This window comes from Euprymna scolopes, chromosome 10 (genome assembly GCF_053919585.1).
Source record: "Euprymna scolopes isolate OS-2025 chromosome 10, ASM5391958v1, whole genome shotgun sequence".
Lineage (NCBI taxonomy): Eukaryota > Metazoa > Mollusca > Cephalopoda > Sepiida > Sepiolidae > Euprymna > Euprymna scolopes.
This window is the reverse complement of record NC_136491.1, coordinates 96625652-96640544: the sequence shown is the minus strand read 5'-3', so window position 1 is coordinate 96640544 and position 14893 is coordinate 96625652. Positions and strand designations below refer to the sequence as shown.

Sequence of the window (14893 nt, the reverse complement as noted above, 5' to 3'; positions counted from 1 at the left end):
TAGCTTCATCAATATAGAGGAAATCGATCCCAGGCAAGCTGCCTCCTATAGGATGGAACAATGGTGAGACTATAACAGCAGGAATAAAAATGAAGCCCTACCAGACCCAAATGAAACACTCCCCCAGGGTTCAAACCTTGGTAGAAAAAACTGGGTGACTCTAAATAGAGCCAGAGCCAAAGTAGGCAAAACAAAAGACAATCTCCACAAGTGGGGCCTAGACACCTCACCTTTATGTCCATGTGGAGAGGTACAAACGATGCAACACCTTACGGAAAACTGCCGATTGGGTCCTCAATGCTCAAACCAAGACCTTAAGGAGGCAAACAGCACCGCCATGCGATGGGTTAATTTGTATTGCGATAAGATATGATGATGATCTCAAAAATTCAGAAACGTTAGTAACTATCTTGCTATCTATAACTTGATTCCATCTGTTAACGCGCTTGTAAAATTATTTAGGTTTTGATGTGAAATATTAATCCAACTTATCTTCAATATCCTCTCGTGATGTCAACATAAGTACTATGTAAATGATTTTGTAATCTTTGTAATAAGTGATAATCCAAGGAAACTAGGTCAGGAGAATATGTAGGATGGAACAAGATTTCCCAACCAAATTCTCCTAGGTGATCTTTGATCAGTAATGCCGTATGAGGACAAGCATTATCATGTTTGAAGGTGACTCCCTTTCTGTTGACTAAAGAGCATTTTCGCGTTAATGTAGATGAGAATACTGCATGAAATATGAATGGTACTTTAGTAATCTAAAAGAAAACGTTATGAATTTATCATAGTGATATGTTTCGATGCCTCCGTTCAGTTTTGCAGTCTGGGGCAGCTGCGCGTGTAATTGTTGTAAAAAATGGTAAGATTTGTGCAATTCAACCACGCCTCTCCTGAATCGGCACTGTTTGAGTCGAGTGACAAGGAGAAGTTCAGGACGACTGGAAACAATGCCGAGATAAGCGGAGAGCATATACAGCTCCTGGAATTCCCAAATGGTCACTCATCTGGTACTGGCCAGGCTCATTGTTGCTTAACTTTGGTGATCTGACGAGAATCAGTGTGTCAAACGTGATTCTGCCGTGATATGTTTCAGTAATAACAATAAGCATAAAATAAATGACAATGGTTTAATGGTTTTTCTATAAACAGACACAACCTTTTTCTTTTTTCACCGACGTGGTAGATAGAGAGATATAGGTGTGCGTGCGTGTGTGATTATAGTTTCATTTTGCTTTAATTGATCTTTTCAGAAATCAAGCACCCCCCTCTTCTTAGAGCTAACACTTAATCTCAATATGAGATACATAGATAGTCGAATATTCCATTAAAGTTCTCCTTTACTTGGTACACCAGGTTGAAAAACTGGCGCAGTCTATCCATGTCTCAAGGGTAGATAGAACTCTCTTAAGCTGTGGTAGGCAACCCATTTAGTGATGGCGTCATGATAAAAAATACCCTTGATAGCCCTGGCGGAGATCAAGTATTGAGCTACCGACAAGATTAGAATTACACTACAAACTTGTGTAGTGAATTCAGTATCGGCTTCAGCCGCGCTGGATAGATGGGTTACCTATCAAACACTGAATTAATAAAGAAGTTGAAAACATAATTTTCATCTCTCCAGTTAACCATTTATGTTAAGCAATAGTATACCTTTCTTGGGGTCTCTTTGTGTTATTGGATTCCAGAACGAGAATTCATCTAGTCTGGTTGAGTATCCAGCTTCATGCTGTTATTTAAAGTGACATCATTTGGAAAAATGCACCATCTATGATATAAAAGCGAAAATGTGTTTGTGTGTGTGCGCGCATTTTTTTTTTTTTTTTTTTTGTATGTCCATCAAAGGCTTGGGGGGGGGCTCGGAGGGGGGTCACTAAATCTTACAACTTTTTATATACTGTCTAGATTATAACATGTTCGATTTACGAAACGAGGTCGTCTGAATCTTTTATTATGTTAAAAAATTCGCGCTGTGATTTCATTTTCTCTACTACTATGGCGTGATGGTTGACCTAGAAAACCACACGTTCGTTTAAACCACCTGCTTTTTTAAACGTTTAATTTCACCCTTCCTCACTTCTCTGCCCGTGTAGCGTCGTGGTAAGTGGTCAGGCTATTTGCTTCAAGGCTTCGGATTCGAGCCTACCTCCTTACCATTTTTTTTTTTTCTCTTTTACACCTGGGACACCTCTCGCTAGTTCCTAATAAAAGCCAGTGTTGGGTAGCCATATCGATGAGATCTTATTTGGGCTGCGAATATTATGTGATTTTTAATATTTAATCAGGATTTACTTGTAGGGGAAATAGTATCCTCATGCCAAGTTGTCTTGGCAAACTCCTGTACAGAGAGACCTTCGACTCTCGAGGGCAGTGTTTAGTAGGCATTCAAGTTCTCTCCCTATAGTGTGCACGTGTTATGAAATGTCTTGATAAGGTGCCAACGTTTTACTGTGTATCCTGTCTGAGAATAACAGTATCAGAAAATAGGCAGACTAAACAATGGTATTTTTATTGGTATTTCTTTTTTTTTTTTTTTTTGCTTATTTCTTTAATTCTTTTTATTTGTTTGCGTTTACATTTTTATCCTTTTTTTTTTATTTGTAGTCTTTATTTCTTTACTTACCTTTTTATTCGTTTACTTACCCCTCCCTTTTTTTGTGTTCTCTCTATTACGTTTTTTTTTGTTCTTTTCTTCCATTTTATTTTTTTTTTTCTTCTGTCTGCTCCTCCTGATTGTTTGCTGCGTTATATTGCAAGGAATGATGGGAAATACACTTAGCACTTCCTGAAATTATGGGGGACGAGGTTTTGATCTCATTTTATTCACATATTCAGTCTTATCTCCCCTTCCCCCTTATTTTGTTTACTATGTGTTGATGAACGCGGCTACACTTTTTATAGAAGTGTTGGCAGACCTGTCTTTTTGAAGTAAAAGCAAATAAAATCAAAATTGACCTTTCATTATTTTATCCTTATATATATATATATATATATATATATATATATATATATATATATATATATTTTAAATATAATTATCCACTGACACGTGTTTCGTCGTCTATGACTCATCAATGGTTGCATCTGTGTGTGTGTGTGTATATATATATATATATATATATATATATATATATATATATATACATACAGAGTGTAACCCTGATATAAGAGACTTCTTCTCAGGTCCCTACAGCTCTCTTATATCCGGGGTTCTTATATCCGGGTTACCCTGTGCATTAACACTGGCTCTAATTTGGGACCAGAGAAACTCGCTCTTATATTCGTTTTTCTTACATTAGTATCTCTTATATCCGGGTTGCGCTGTACTAGACTTTTTGCCCAATAAAAACGGGCAAAAGTTATAGCCCGTTGACGTAGAATGAGTGCTTCAAGCCAAATTGTTAGTTGAACATGGTTACATTTGTGCTCATTTTTGCATTCAATACTAGTCCCTATTAATCTCTAACTGAGCATTGAATGGCTACCATAATACTTAGTTCGTTCCACCCTATCATAACAAAGGCCCATACAAAATTCCAACCAGATCAGACGAATATTTTCTGAGGAAACTTCTAGATAAATGCGATATTGTGGTGACAAATCTCTAATTATCCCTAACTCTACATCGAACGAATACTATAATATTTGGTTTGCTGGGGTTTATTTTACTGTAAACATAGATTCGAAAAAGTTGTCAAAAAACAAATATATAACAAATAAATGTTATCAAAGGCAAGATAAGTTACTTTTCTACCTAACTGTATAATTTTCTAGTGTTTTCATTCAATGTAACATGTTTATTCAGCTCGAAAAAAACATACAGTGTTTACCAATGTATTGGAAAATTAAAAATGGCGCCCAACTCGCTCTTTGACACGGTAAGTTTGGGAAAAGGAGTTAAAAATAAAAAATATGCAAAATACTGTTAAAAACTAGCTCAGTATATGTTACCGTGACATAGGCTGACTTATATTTGGTGGGTTTTTAACAGTATTGTATGGTAAAGAAGTTATTTCACGAGAGCGAATGACATGGAGGAAGAAGTTTTTGCTGTTTTTCGTTTCATGCATTCGTAATTTTGAGGACCGGCGCTCTCATTCCCTTCGAAAGTCATGCCAGTAAAACCTCTACCCATCCTCCAAAATAGTTAATTGCTCTAAAACGTTAAAATGGTTAAGAAATGATGTGTGGTTTTATGCTAAATTTATATGCGAAACTGATCCCCCACTCTAAATTCTAGACTTTGTTGCTATTTTCTTTTTGTTCTTTTTTTTTTTTGCCAAGTTTTTCAGTGTTCACACATAATCGCCTAAAAAAGGAGAAATTCATTTTTTTTTTTTTTCATTTTTTTTAAGGGGAAAGGGTAGATGAGTAAGCGAAGGGTGTCAATCTACAATAATACCGGATTTGTTTATTTCACCGGCTACCTCACTCCCGTATGTTAATATTAACATTTAATAATGTTATCGAATATCGCTTGTCTACCACAAATAACGTTATCCAAATGCTATCAAATGAAACACAGCAGTAAAAAAAAAAAAAGGTGTGGTGAAGGGGTAGCAAACACGGATAAGTAAAGGAGATATTTGAAGATTGCGAATGGCGTTGAGGAAGAAGTTCTTGCTGCTTTTTTGTTCTGTGTCTTCGTAACTTTGGGGACCGGCACTCTCATGCCCTTCGAAATTCATGCGTAGTTATGCGATAAAGCATTCAGGCGTGTTGGAAAGAAAACAGAACCCTGTCTATGGTGGGAATAAGAGATGAGAGATTGGGTTTTGGATGGGGTTAGGCGATCGGGCGTGAAGGGAGTCCGGTCATTGTTTAGCATAGAAAAGAGATGGAGGGGAAGGGATGAAGAAAAGAAACGAGCAACGATAAAAGATGGCAATAATGAAATGCACGTGATCAATATTTCTTGAGAAATCGGTAAAAACAAAAAGAAAAACAGAATAAAAAATGGCTTCTGATATTTTGTGTCGTGTTGTCCCCAGTCAATATGGCAGAAATACCCATCGTAACAATACAAGCAATAGAAATAAGAACGGTTGTGAATATTTCTTAGGTTTGGTGCAGATGTAGACCGTTGGTTAGTAGCCAGTTGTTTGGCTAGAATGAGACAGGAAGGAAGATCATTGTTTGTTTGTTGTTCCTATTACTCTTTCCTCAGGGTCATGTGACTACAGTAATGTTTCCCCCTTTTTTTTCTTTTTCACTGATTAATTACCTTGTTCCTTTTTCTCTCTCTCCTTTTTTCTTTTCTTTTCTTTTCCTTTCTGTCATTTTCTTTCGTTCTTTCCTTTTTTTTCACTCGTTCTCTTCATTCATTCCTTTTCTTTAGTGCATTCTTTTCTTTTTTTTTTCTTCCATCAATTCTCCCAAAACCTATTAAACTTTACAAGTGACGTAGCAAACAACTGTATAGCCAGAATAAAATTTACTTGAAGGTAACCATATATAAGAATAAATAATTAAATAAAATGAAACAATTATTAAAAACCACATATTATCCAACACCTAAAATAAAAAATGAGAAAATGTATTCCAAGGGTGCACGTATTGAAACAATTCGACACATTGACAAAAATGTGCGAGTTACCCCTCTTTAAAACAGAACAAAGTAGGAGTAAGTAAACGTCAGTCGAATCTTAGTATTAGAGAAGTTCGATTGTTGGAATGTAAATATTAATCTGTGGGGAGGAATGACAATTAATCTGATTGATTACTTAGCTAAATTAAACACTACGTCTGTATATAAAAACATCCGGTAAAATGAATAACATGTATTTTAGCCTGAGGATTCCCCACAGGGATTAAATACGGAAGATTCTGTATAGCTTCCTTGGTATATATCTTTTCATAACTTACTACCTAACTCTACTGATATTGAGCACTGTTGAAGTAAATATTGAAAATCGTTACATAAAATATATCTCCTTACAAAATTTTAGGTGGATACAGGAAATTATATATTCAAATAAATATTAAAAATGAATAAAATAAAAGTTTGAAAGCCGAATCACAACGAAATATTACGGATATAAATAAATATTTATTTGTTTGAAATTTATAATTTACATATTTCGGAGTCAAACTCCTTCCTCAGAATTTTGTACATTTTTTTTGTTTTCTTCCACGTTAAGTTTTTAATATCACATCCCTGACATATTAAAAAATTATTTTTATACATATAGACACTAGTGTTTCATACTTATGCAATCGTCAGTGTAGGAAGTGATAATTATTGCTTGTCGGGAAATTCAAACTCTGTCACAAAGCTACTCTTGGCTTTATAGGCTAGCATCTTATCTTAAAGAGTGTATTAAACAACCGGAAGTTGGAATGTTGCATTTACACTGAAGTTGACCGCTTTTTCTCAATTCCCTAAAGAGGGCTCAAAAGGGTTTTATAACTGTAATATTTTTCAAATAAATATTAAGAATTATTTTTATACCTGCAAGCACTAGCATCTCACGCCTATACAATATCAGTATAGGAAGTAATAATTACTGCAGGCCAGGAGATTCGAACCCAATCACAAAGCCATATTTGTAATAAAGTACCAATTTGAAAAATTCAAAACAAATCAATTAGAATTTCAAATTTTCAAATCTCGAGCAATTCAAGAATTGCTTTATCCAAATATTACTAAATATAGTTGTACAAATTGTTATGTGAAAGAGTGCTCAATATTTGTGATAGAGCTTATTCACACACTATCCTGGCTTGAGGTAGTTGCTAGTCTAGATTTACAGTACTCTACATCTCTTTCGATAACCTTTGCAAATGAATTTGCATTATTGAAACAACTGCTTACCATTGACTTCTTGCTGGCGGCGACGATTGGTCTTCAGTTATTTGAGTGATAACAAGCATCCCCATGCTCCCAGTCCTCTTCACTCATCGAGTGGAGATCTGGTTAGTGCTTTCTCTCCTCGATCTTTCTATCCTTCTTAACTTTTCACAGCTATTTCGTGTGGTACCAATCAATGCTGAAACTACCATTTATTTTTATTTTTTGTGTATGGGGGACGATTAACTTAAACTTTTGCGGTTTCTGTTTTCTTAGTTCTATATAGTGTTCCTTTCTATCTTTTTGTTTTACGTGTGTTGCAATTTCCATATGGTCGATTAGAGTTTGTAGCTCATATGGGTTACTTTCTGCATTCATCTGTTTTCAGCATTACTCTCTGTTATATAGTCGCAATCTTCCCTTTGATTTCGATTTCTCCTAGTTATCCGATTTTTTTTCCAAGCTCTTTGTGACTCTTCCTAGTGCTCATAAAATTATTGGCTTTATATTGATTTTCTTCGTGTTCCACATTCCTTTCAGTTCTCTGGCAATTTCTCTGTTGAAACGGCAGAATTTTCAATTTGGCAGTTTCTTTCTTGTTAATGATTATGATGTCTGGTTTCCTTGCTTGGAAGGATTATATATTTGCACCTCCATGTTCCAAAGGGTTTTGTGGTTTTTATTTTCCAATACTGTTTTTAGTGTGCAGCTGTTTGCAGAGTTCCCAGTGTACTACTTTCCCCATGCAGTTGTGTCTGTTTTTATATTCTTTTTAAGCTGGACTGTTCCATTTTTTAATAGGATTTTCAAGCTAAATTTAATTTTTACGGTATCTTTTGCATATTAAATAGTTAGGTGAAAGTACAAACTAGTTACATAACGTCCTTCCATCCCCATTTTAAGAATGGGTTTCTAAATGATAACGTCTGTATTCTGCGTAAATACCGTCTTTTTTTTTTTCTTTTGCTTTTTTCTTCTCTCCTCATTTTCCTCCTACTCGTCCTCTTCTTCCCTTATTTCAATTCATTCTCTTTTTCCTCAATTGCCTTTCCGCTTTCTGTCTCCACCCCCTCCAGCATCCTCGTCCTACTTCCATAATTTCAAATTAAACTTTTAACCCTAACCCAACCTGAACTCGTACCCCATCTTTCTTGAAGGATGAAAAAGCATGTCAGAAGAGCTTCCTCTACTAACCATCTTCCTCCTCCTACCCCTCCTCCACTACTACTACTACTACTACTACTACTAGTACTTTAACATTTGTTTTAATATGCAAGTTCTCCCAAAGTCTCCAACTCTTGCGAAATGCCTCTCTGTAAATGTCATCAATCCTGGGACAGGTGGGGAATTGATGCCAGTGCCAAAAGTGCACACGTGTGTCCATGATGAAAAAACATCTGTGAAGATCAGTCGGTTTTCAACTTCAGTTTTCGGTTTGCATCTCTTGAGAGCACTGCAGATTTTTTTTTTCTTTTCTGTTTTCCATTTTTTTTGTCTTTTTCTTTTTGAATAGTTTCTGCTGAACCATTGGCAAAGCAAACAAACATGGCCGCTCGTCTCCCTTCACATTATACAAGAAAAATTTTTCCTTTTTTTTTTTTTTTTTTTTCTTACAAAAAACCGCGTACATTCGTCATGCTTTAAGTGAAGCCAATTGTGGATTTCAGTGCTCCTTAGGTGGTGCTACCAGCTCGAGTTGTCTGAAGATATCGGCTTTCTGGCCTAAAACCACCAAACATTGATGCTATTGTTTTTTTTTTTTTACTTTCTCTTTTCAAAACTCAATCATGTTCTGCAAAGCAAAAAAAACCCCAAAAAACAACAACAATAATAATAACTTTCGTTTAAAAAATAACCAAAGCAAACTCCATGAATTTGAAGATATAAAGAGACTTGAAACATAGAAACTTTTATAAAAATGACCGGATTCAGCATTAAATAAACCGAAAAGGGTTGATATGCTGTAAAACAATACAACTAAACAAATACTGCTTAGATTTTGTTTCTTTTTTTTTTTTTTTTTAATCTTAGATTAAACTTAAACAAGGCATATCACCACTAATACGTAAGGGATTATTGTCATAAGAGGCCAGATTTATAGTAAACATCTTAAGTGAGGAGTTGTATTGCAATGTATTTGTTTTTTTTTTGTTTTTTTGTTTATATATATATATATATATTTTTTTTTACAAGGGAGTCACCAATTATCAAAGCCCAAAGGCCACTCGACGATAAGAGTCAATGATTACTAGGTGGTAGTATGGTAGTCGTTAATGGCATAAATTGGGTAGAAGTTGATTATTATTAAAGGGGACAACTCAACAAGAACTTGTTTACATTATACTTGAAGGCTACCGTATTGTAGTCAACCGGAAAGCACGCCACCTTCTACAGTTTGGTATAGTTAGATAAACTGAGAAAAGTGAGAGAATTTCAAAGCATAACGGTCCAAGAAAGAATTTTTTTTTCCGGTATCTACAGTGAAGGGGTGTGATTTTGCTGCTAATCACGTTAGTTGGACGTATTTCCCCCAGGAGGTACAAGTGCTGTAAGATCATCAAAGCATATTCTATCCAAGTACTTGTAAAACAATTCATTTTTCTACATAGTCACCATCATTCTGAATGCACTTTTGCCGTGACAGGGGTTGTTTTCTTAGTTTCACACTGTCAATATCTGTCAAGGAGAGATGAAACTTTCAGGTCATGAATGCATAAGTTCAGTCATCGTAACAATGCAATTTGCAATCTCCTCTGATCCATTTGGGCAGAATAAAAAATAGGGGAGATTACTTTTGGAATGCCCCTCATATATATGCACAAGCAGACCGCAGATTTCGTATTCATTATCATGGAGCAAATTCTCTTGATTATTATATTGTTCCCGATATATGCATATAGTAACGATTTCAAAAATAAAAATGGCTTCAGTGCTATCAGCTGGAATCGAGACCTAAATATTCAACGCTTCTGCCATTGTCATTATTTAGCGCTTCAGCTTTCATCGTTACTGTCCGAGCTATCACCAGATTGATAAAAGAGGCTAAAAATTAAGCGACTTCAAACTAAAAATGTATAATGTATGCATAACCCAAAAGATAGTTGATTTACATCTTCCAAGAGCAACTATGTTTTTTTTTTTTTTTTTTCAATTTTGACTCCTCAGCAGCCATTTTTAAAGACTAAAAACTAAATTGAAAATCTTCCCGAGGTCCAAATACCCTACATATCTAAGTTTCAAGTGTGTAGATCAAATATTAAGGGAAGAGTTTTGTAGAGCTATTTCACACACACACACAGAGTTCCCTTATGTATGTATGTGTATATAATATATATATATATATATATATATATATATATATATATATATATATATATATATATATATGTATATATATGTATATAATGTATGTGGCTTCCTCCAGTCTTGACAGACTATGGATACCCACTGTAAGGATGCCTGTGCATGAAATTTGTGTGGCAAGAGTTGCGCAATCTCCAACCACGCCTCCCCTGAGTCGACATTGTTGAATACCAGTGGCAAGTTGCGGTACAGGACGGCTGGAAACAATACCAAGATGAGAGGAGAGCACATACAGTGCCTAGAATTCCCAAATGATCACCCATCTAGTACTAGCCAGACTCAACGTTGCTTAACTTCGGTGATCTGGTGAGAACCAGTGTGTCAACGTGATTATGCCGTATGCAATATATATAAGTGATGAGACTATTCCAATATTTTTCCTGATTCCGATACAATTACTGATTCTGATTCCAATTATTTATAAATCTCTAAATATTTAACTATATAGTTGTATTTTTCTCCGATTACCGTAAAAACGCACATGTTAAATGTGCAAATATTTTCCTAAAAGTTAGAAATATATTTGTGGGGGACGATCTATCGATTTTAGCTTCACTAGTAATTTAAAATCAATAAATATTTATTATTTTATCATTATTGCCAGCAATGGAAGATTTAGCTTTAAACAAAATCAAAGAAAAAAGACAATTAAAAGAATCGTTTTGGCATCGGAAAATAGGTACAAATTTTTCCGATTCCGATTTTTCTGATTCCAATACCCTCAAATATTCCGCTTTTTCTGATTCCCAATTCTGATTAATCATCCTAACACTAATATGTATAAAACATTTCTGTGTGATAGAATTTTTGCATCCGAAATTTTATGCAAATTATGCACAATGTAGAAACTATGCATGAAAAGAATTAAACATAATGGTTAAATAAAACCAAATCATCTAATGAGAAACCATAAAAAATGAAAAAGTAATTAATGAACGCTCGTTTTTCAAAGGAATATGCAAATTAGTTAACCTTCATGAAGTCGTTTGCATATGCATGGCAGAATCTATTAAGAAGTTTGTTTTAATAATTTTTAAATAAAAAAGTAGGTTGTCAATGTCATCATGCTAAAATGCATGGAATTCATGTCACCATATAAAAACACTTTGTAACAACGAATTCCATGCATTTTAGCCTGACGATTCCCTATGGGTATGAAACGTAGAAGCCTCGGTGTAGCTTAAATACCATATATATATTCTACTATATAGATATATATTATTTTTTTTTTTCTTTTCTGTATGAATCATCTAAAATTGTCCGTAGGTAGGTATCTAAAATGGTATTGATATGTTTTTTTTTTTTTTTTCCAAACATAGGGAAACGATCAAACCCTATAGCCAGGAAATGTGTGCTATCTTAAAGACAATCTCCAAATTGGCCCAATTCTAATAAAATGCTTCAACAAATCTAATTCGGCTGATGGCTTTCTATTTTTTTTTTGTTTTTATTGTTATGTAAGCCTTGCTAGGAATTTTAGATAAGATGAGAGAAAACGCTTCTTTTTTTTTTTTCTAGGTCAATCGAAATTAGAAATTGCTAAAAGGGAGATGCAACTCGCGCTGATATTATTGGAGATAATGAGTATGAAATTTATTCAGGCCTTTATGAGTCATATCATATTTGGGATCTCCCCCCCCCTTCACCGTTTTCTCCTGTTGACAAGAATTTAAAAATAACTTTTGCAATGCATTATATGAATAAGACATTTTAATGCCATAGGAATAACCATGCTATATAGGGTGGAACGATAAATTTGTCGCCCTAAAGAAAACAACACTACAGCTTTATTTTAAAACTTTTATTGAAAAAAAAAAATCAATTCAGGTAACTTGATTATGTAGTAGAGATGACATCTAATGAATATAACTACCTTCAGCTTCAATCACCGCCTCGATATGGGTCGGGGACTGGGAGCATGCCTTTTCTACAAACGCTCACCGGGTGGCTGCAATCAGTCTGGCTTTCGTGTTGTAGGTGGTCATGTTGGTGATGTTCTCAACATGTAACCAAACGGAGTAGTCCAACAGATTCAGGTTGGGAAAGGGAGGGGGGCAGCAAGAAAAGGGTACAAAGTTGTAGCATTTCTTCTGAAGCCAAGCCTGGGTCTCTTTGGACTTGTGGGCCGACACCGAGTCCTGCTGCCACACCCAGGGTTTGCCAATGACCACCTGATTGCACCAGGGGATCACCACACTTTTTAGCACATCCAGGTACACTTTGGTGTTGATTTTCAAGCCGACTTTGAAGATGTGAGGTGGTATGATGTGGCACTCACTTGAAACAATACCAAAGATAATAACCGTGGCTGGAAACTTCATTGAGCTGTGCCCTCAAGCGTTGAACTGTCTGGATTTGCATTTTGAGGGTGCTGGCAATGGTCCTGTTGTCATAACTTGGATCAGTAGAGAGCATGAGGTGTACAGCGGCGCATCTCCGATCTTGCTCGTTGAACATTGTGTCTCTTTCAGACATGATAGAAGTTTCCTATCGCTCTTGGGATTTGTACTCAACTGGTCAACTAGTAGATGGTCTGCAACAAGAAAAGAAAACCGGTTTTCTTCAAACGGAAATGGAATCATGTCGTCTTTTCTAGGGCGACAATTTTATCGTTCCACCCTATACTATAAATATATACAGTGTACTTATGGCAAGTAAACTGCACGTTTATTTCTCATTCCAGAAGGAAATCACTTCCGTTTTACATGCTGACATGTATTGGATGGCTTTGAGAAATTGACTTCCAAAATCATAAGAATATTTAATGACCAAGTTTAATTTGGTTTTTGTAGAATTTTTTGCGTTTTAATTTTATGTTATGTATATCTGAGAGAGTGTTTAAATGATCGATACAGCAGATATTCATGCAGCTGTTATTTGATTTATCTAGTTCTGATAGGGGGGGGGATCACGTAAAATCGTCCGTTTCTAAACGCGTTCAACATATGCATTTTCTTCTTTTTTTTTATGTGATTTTGGGCAACGCTGGGTACCCCAGCTATTCTATTATGAAGGAGAGTTAGCTGTGTGGATGTTCAGCTAGAGATAAATGAATTGGGCGGACGAAAAAGAGTTGGGGAGACGGAGGGGTAACGGGCCATAGGGGGTGAAGAGAGACGATTAGAGAGAAAGGTAGAGAAATATGGTACACTGTTTTTAGATGCGTCCAATTGTAATATTGCGTGTTACAGTATTAAATAGGATGTTCGTCGATCTGTCACAGTTTGAAACAGAATTATTGTTAATCTGTCATAGTTTTAATAGAAGTTTTTGTGGTCTGTCAGTTTTAAATAACATTTTCGTTGCTCTGTCACATATTGTAATAGAATTTTTCTTCATCTATCAGTTTGTTAGAGCATCTTCGTTGAGTTATATATTTTTTATTTTCGTATATATATATATATATATATATATATATATATATATATATATATATATATATAAATTCCACAGCCAAACAACGTCGCAGCCCACAAGAGCCATGACAGTCAAAGAACCGGAAGTCCAAGACTCGATTTCGCCCTCATTTGGGCTCATCAGTTAGACAAATCCGAACTCATGATTCGAAACCCGAGCCTCTTGCATGCAAGGCAAACACTCTACCAACTGAGCAAACGCCCCTGCAGTCCTGCACACAAGAATATATATATATCCTGTGTAAAAATAAAAATTTTATAAGTCGGTGAAATAAGTGTTATATCATTAGTGTGGGGGGGGGGTTAAAAAATAAACAAATAACAAATGTTAGTAGGGCCCTCCCACCCCGGGCCCTCCCACCCCTCTCTAGATTGTAAACCGCCCACTGTTTTATTGTCTTGTTTGGAGTCCGAAAACAAGCAGGTCAATCTCTAAATGAGGCTGAATTCTAGGAACAAGTAAAAATGAGGTGGGGGAGTTGGGGGTGATGTATATGATGTTGCTCCAAGATGCTGTCAGCTATTGGGGTGGCCGGGGTTAAAAGAGAAAAATGATGTGGGAATCTTGGAGGTTACTGACTACGGCCTATCTTCGTTGATTTGTCATAATTGTAAATATAATTGTTGTTGATCCGTCACAGTTTGAAATAATAGCATTTTCGTTAGTCTTTTACAGTTGAAATAACATTATCATGTTTTATCACAGATTCGATTAACATTTTCATAGGTCTGTCACTCCGTCACAGTTTGAAATGGCATTTTTTTTTTTTTTTTTTTTTTGTATATCACAACTTTAAATCGCATTTTCGTTGGTCTCTAACAGTGTCAAATAACATTTTCATTGGTCTGTCATAGATTGGAAACGTTTTCGTCCGTCTGCCGTATTTTGAAATATAATTTATTATAATAAATATAAATATCAAATAGTTTATCTGTCACAATTTGGAATAGTATTTTCACAACGTATCTTCTGTGGAAAAAAGTTTGCAGAAAATTATCGTTGGTCTGTCACAGGTTAAAATAGCATTTCCATTGGTCTGTCACAGTTTAAAATAGAATTATCGTTGGTTTGTTACAGTTTAAAATAGCATTATCGTTGGTTTGTCAATTTAAAATAGAATTATTGTTGGTCTCTCACAGTTTAAAATAACATTTTCGTTGATCTGTCACAGTTTAAAATAGCATTTTTGTTTGCCTGTCATAATTTAAAATAGAATTATCATTGGTCTGTCACAGTTTAAAATAGAATTATCGTTGGTCTGTCACAATTTAAAATGGAATTATCGTTGGTCACAGCTCAAAATAGAATTATCGT

The 14893-nt window shown here is 35.3% G+C and overlaps 1 protein-coding gene and 1 pseudogene across 28 annotated transcripts in view; one reads left to right on the top strand and one right to left on the bottom strand.

Moving 5' to 3' along the window:
* Positions 1 to 14893, top strand: part of LOC145286154 (uncharacterized) — an 811438-nt gene that overhangs the window by 381951 nt on the left and 414594 nt on the right. The gene's annotated exons all lie outside the window — the stretch shown is intronic.
* Positions 10389 to 10505, bottom strand: LOC145286617 (5S ribosomal RNA; annotated as a pseudogene).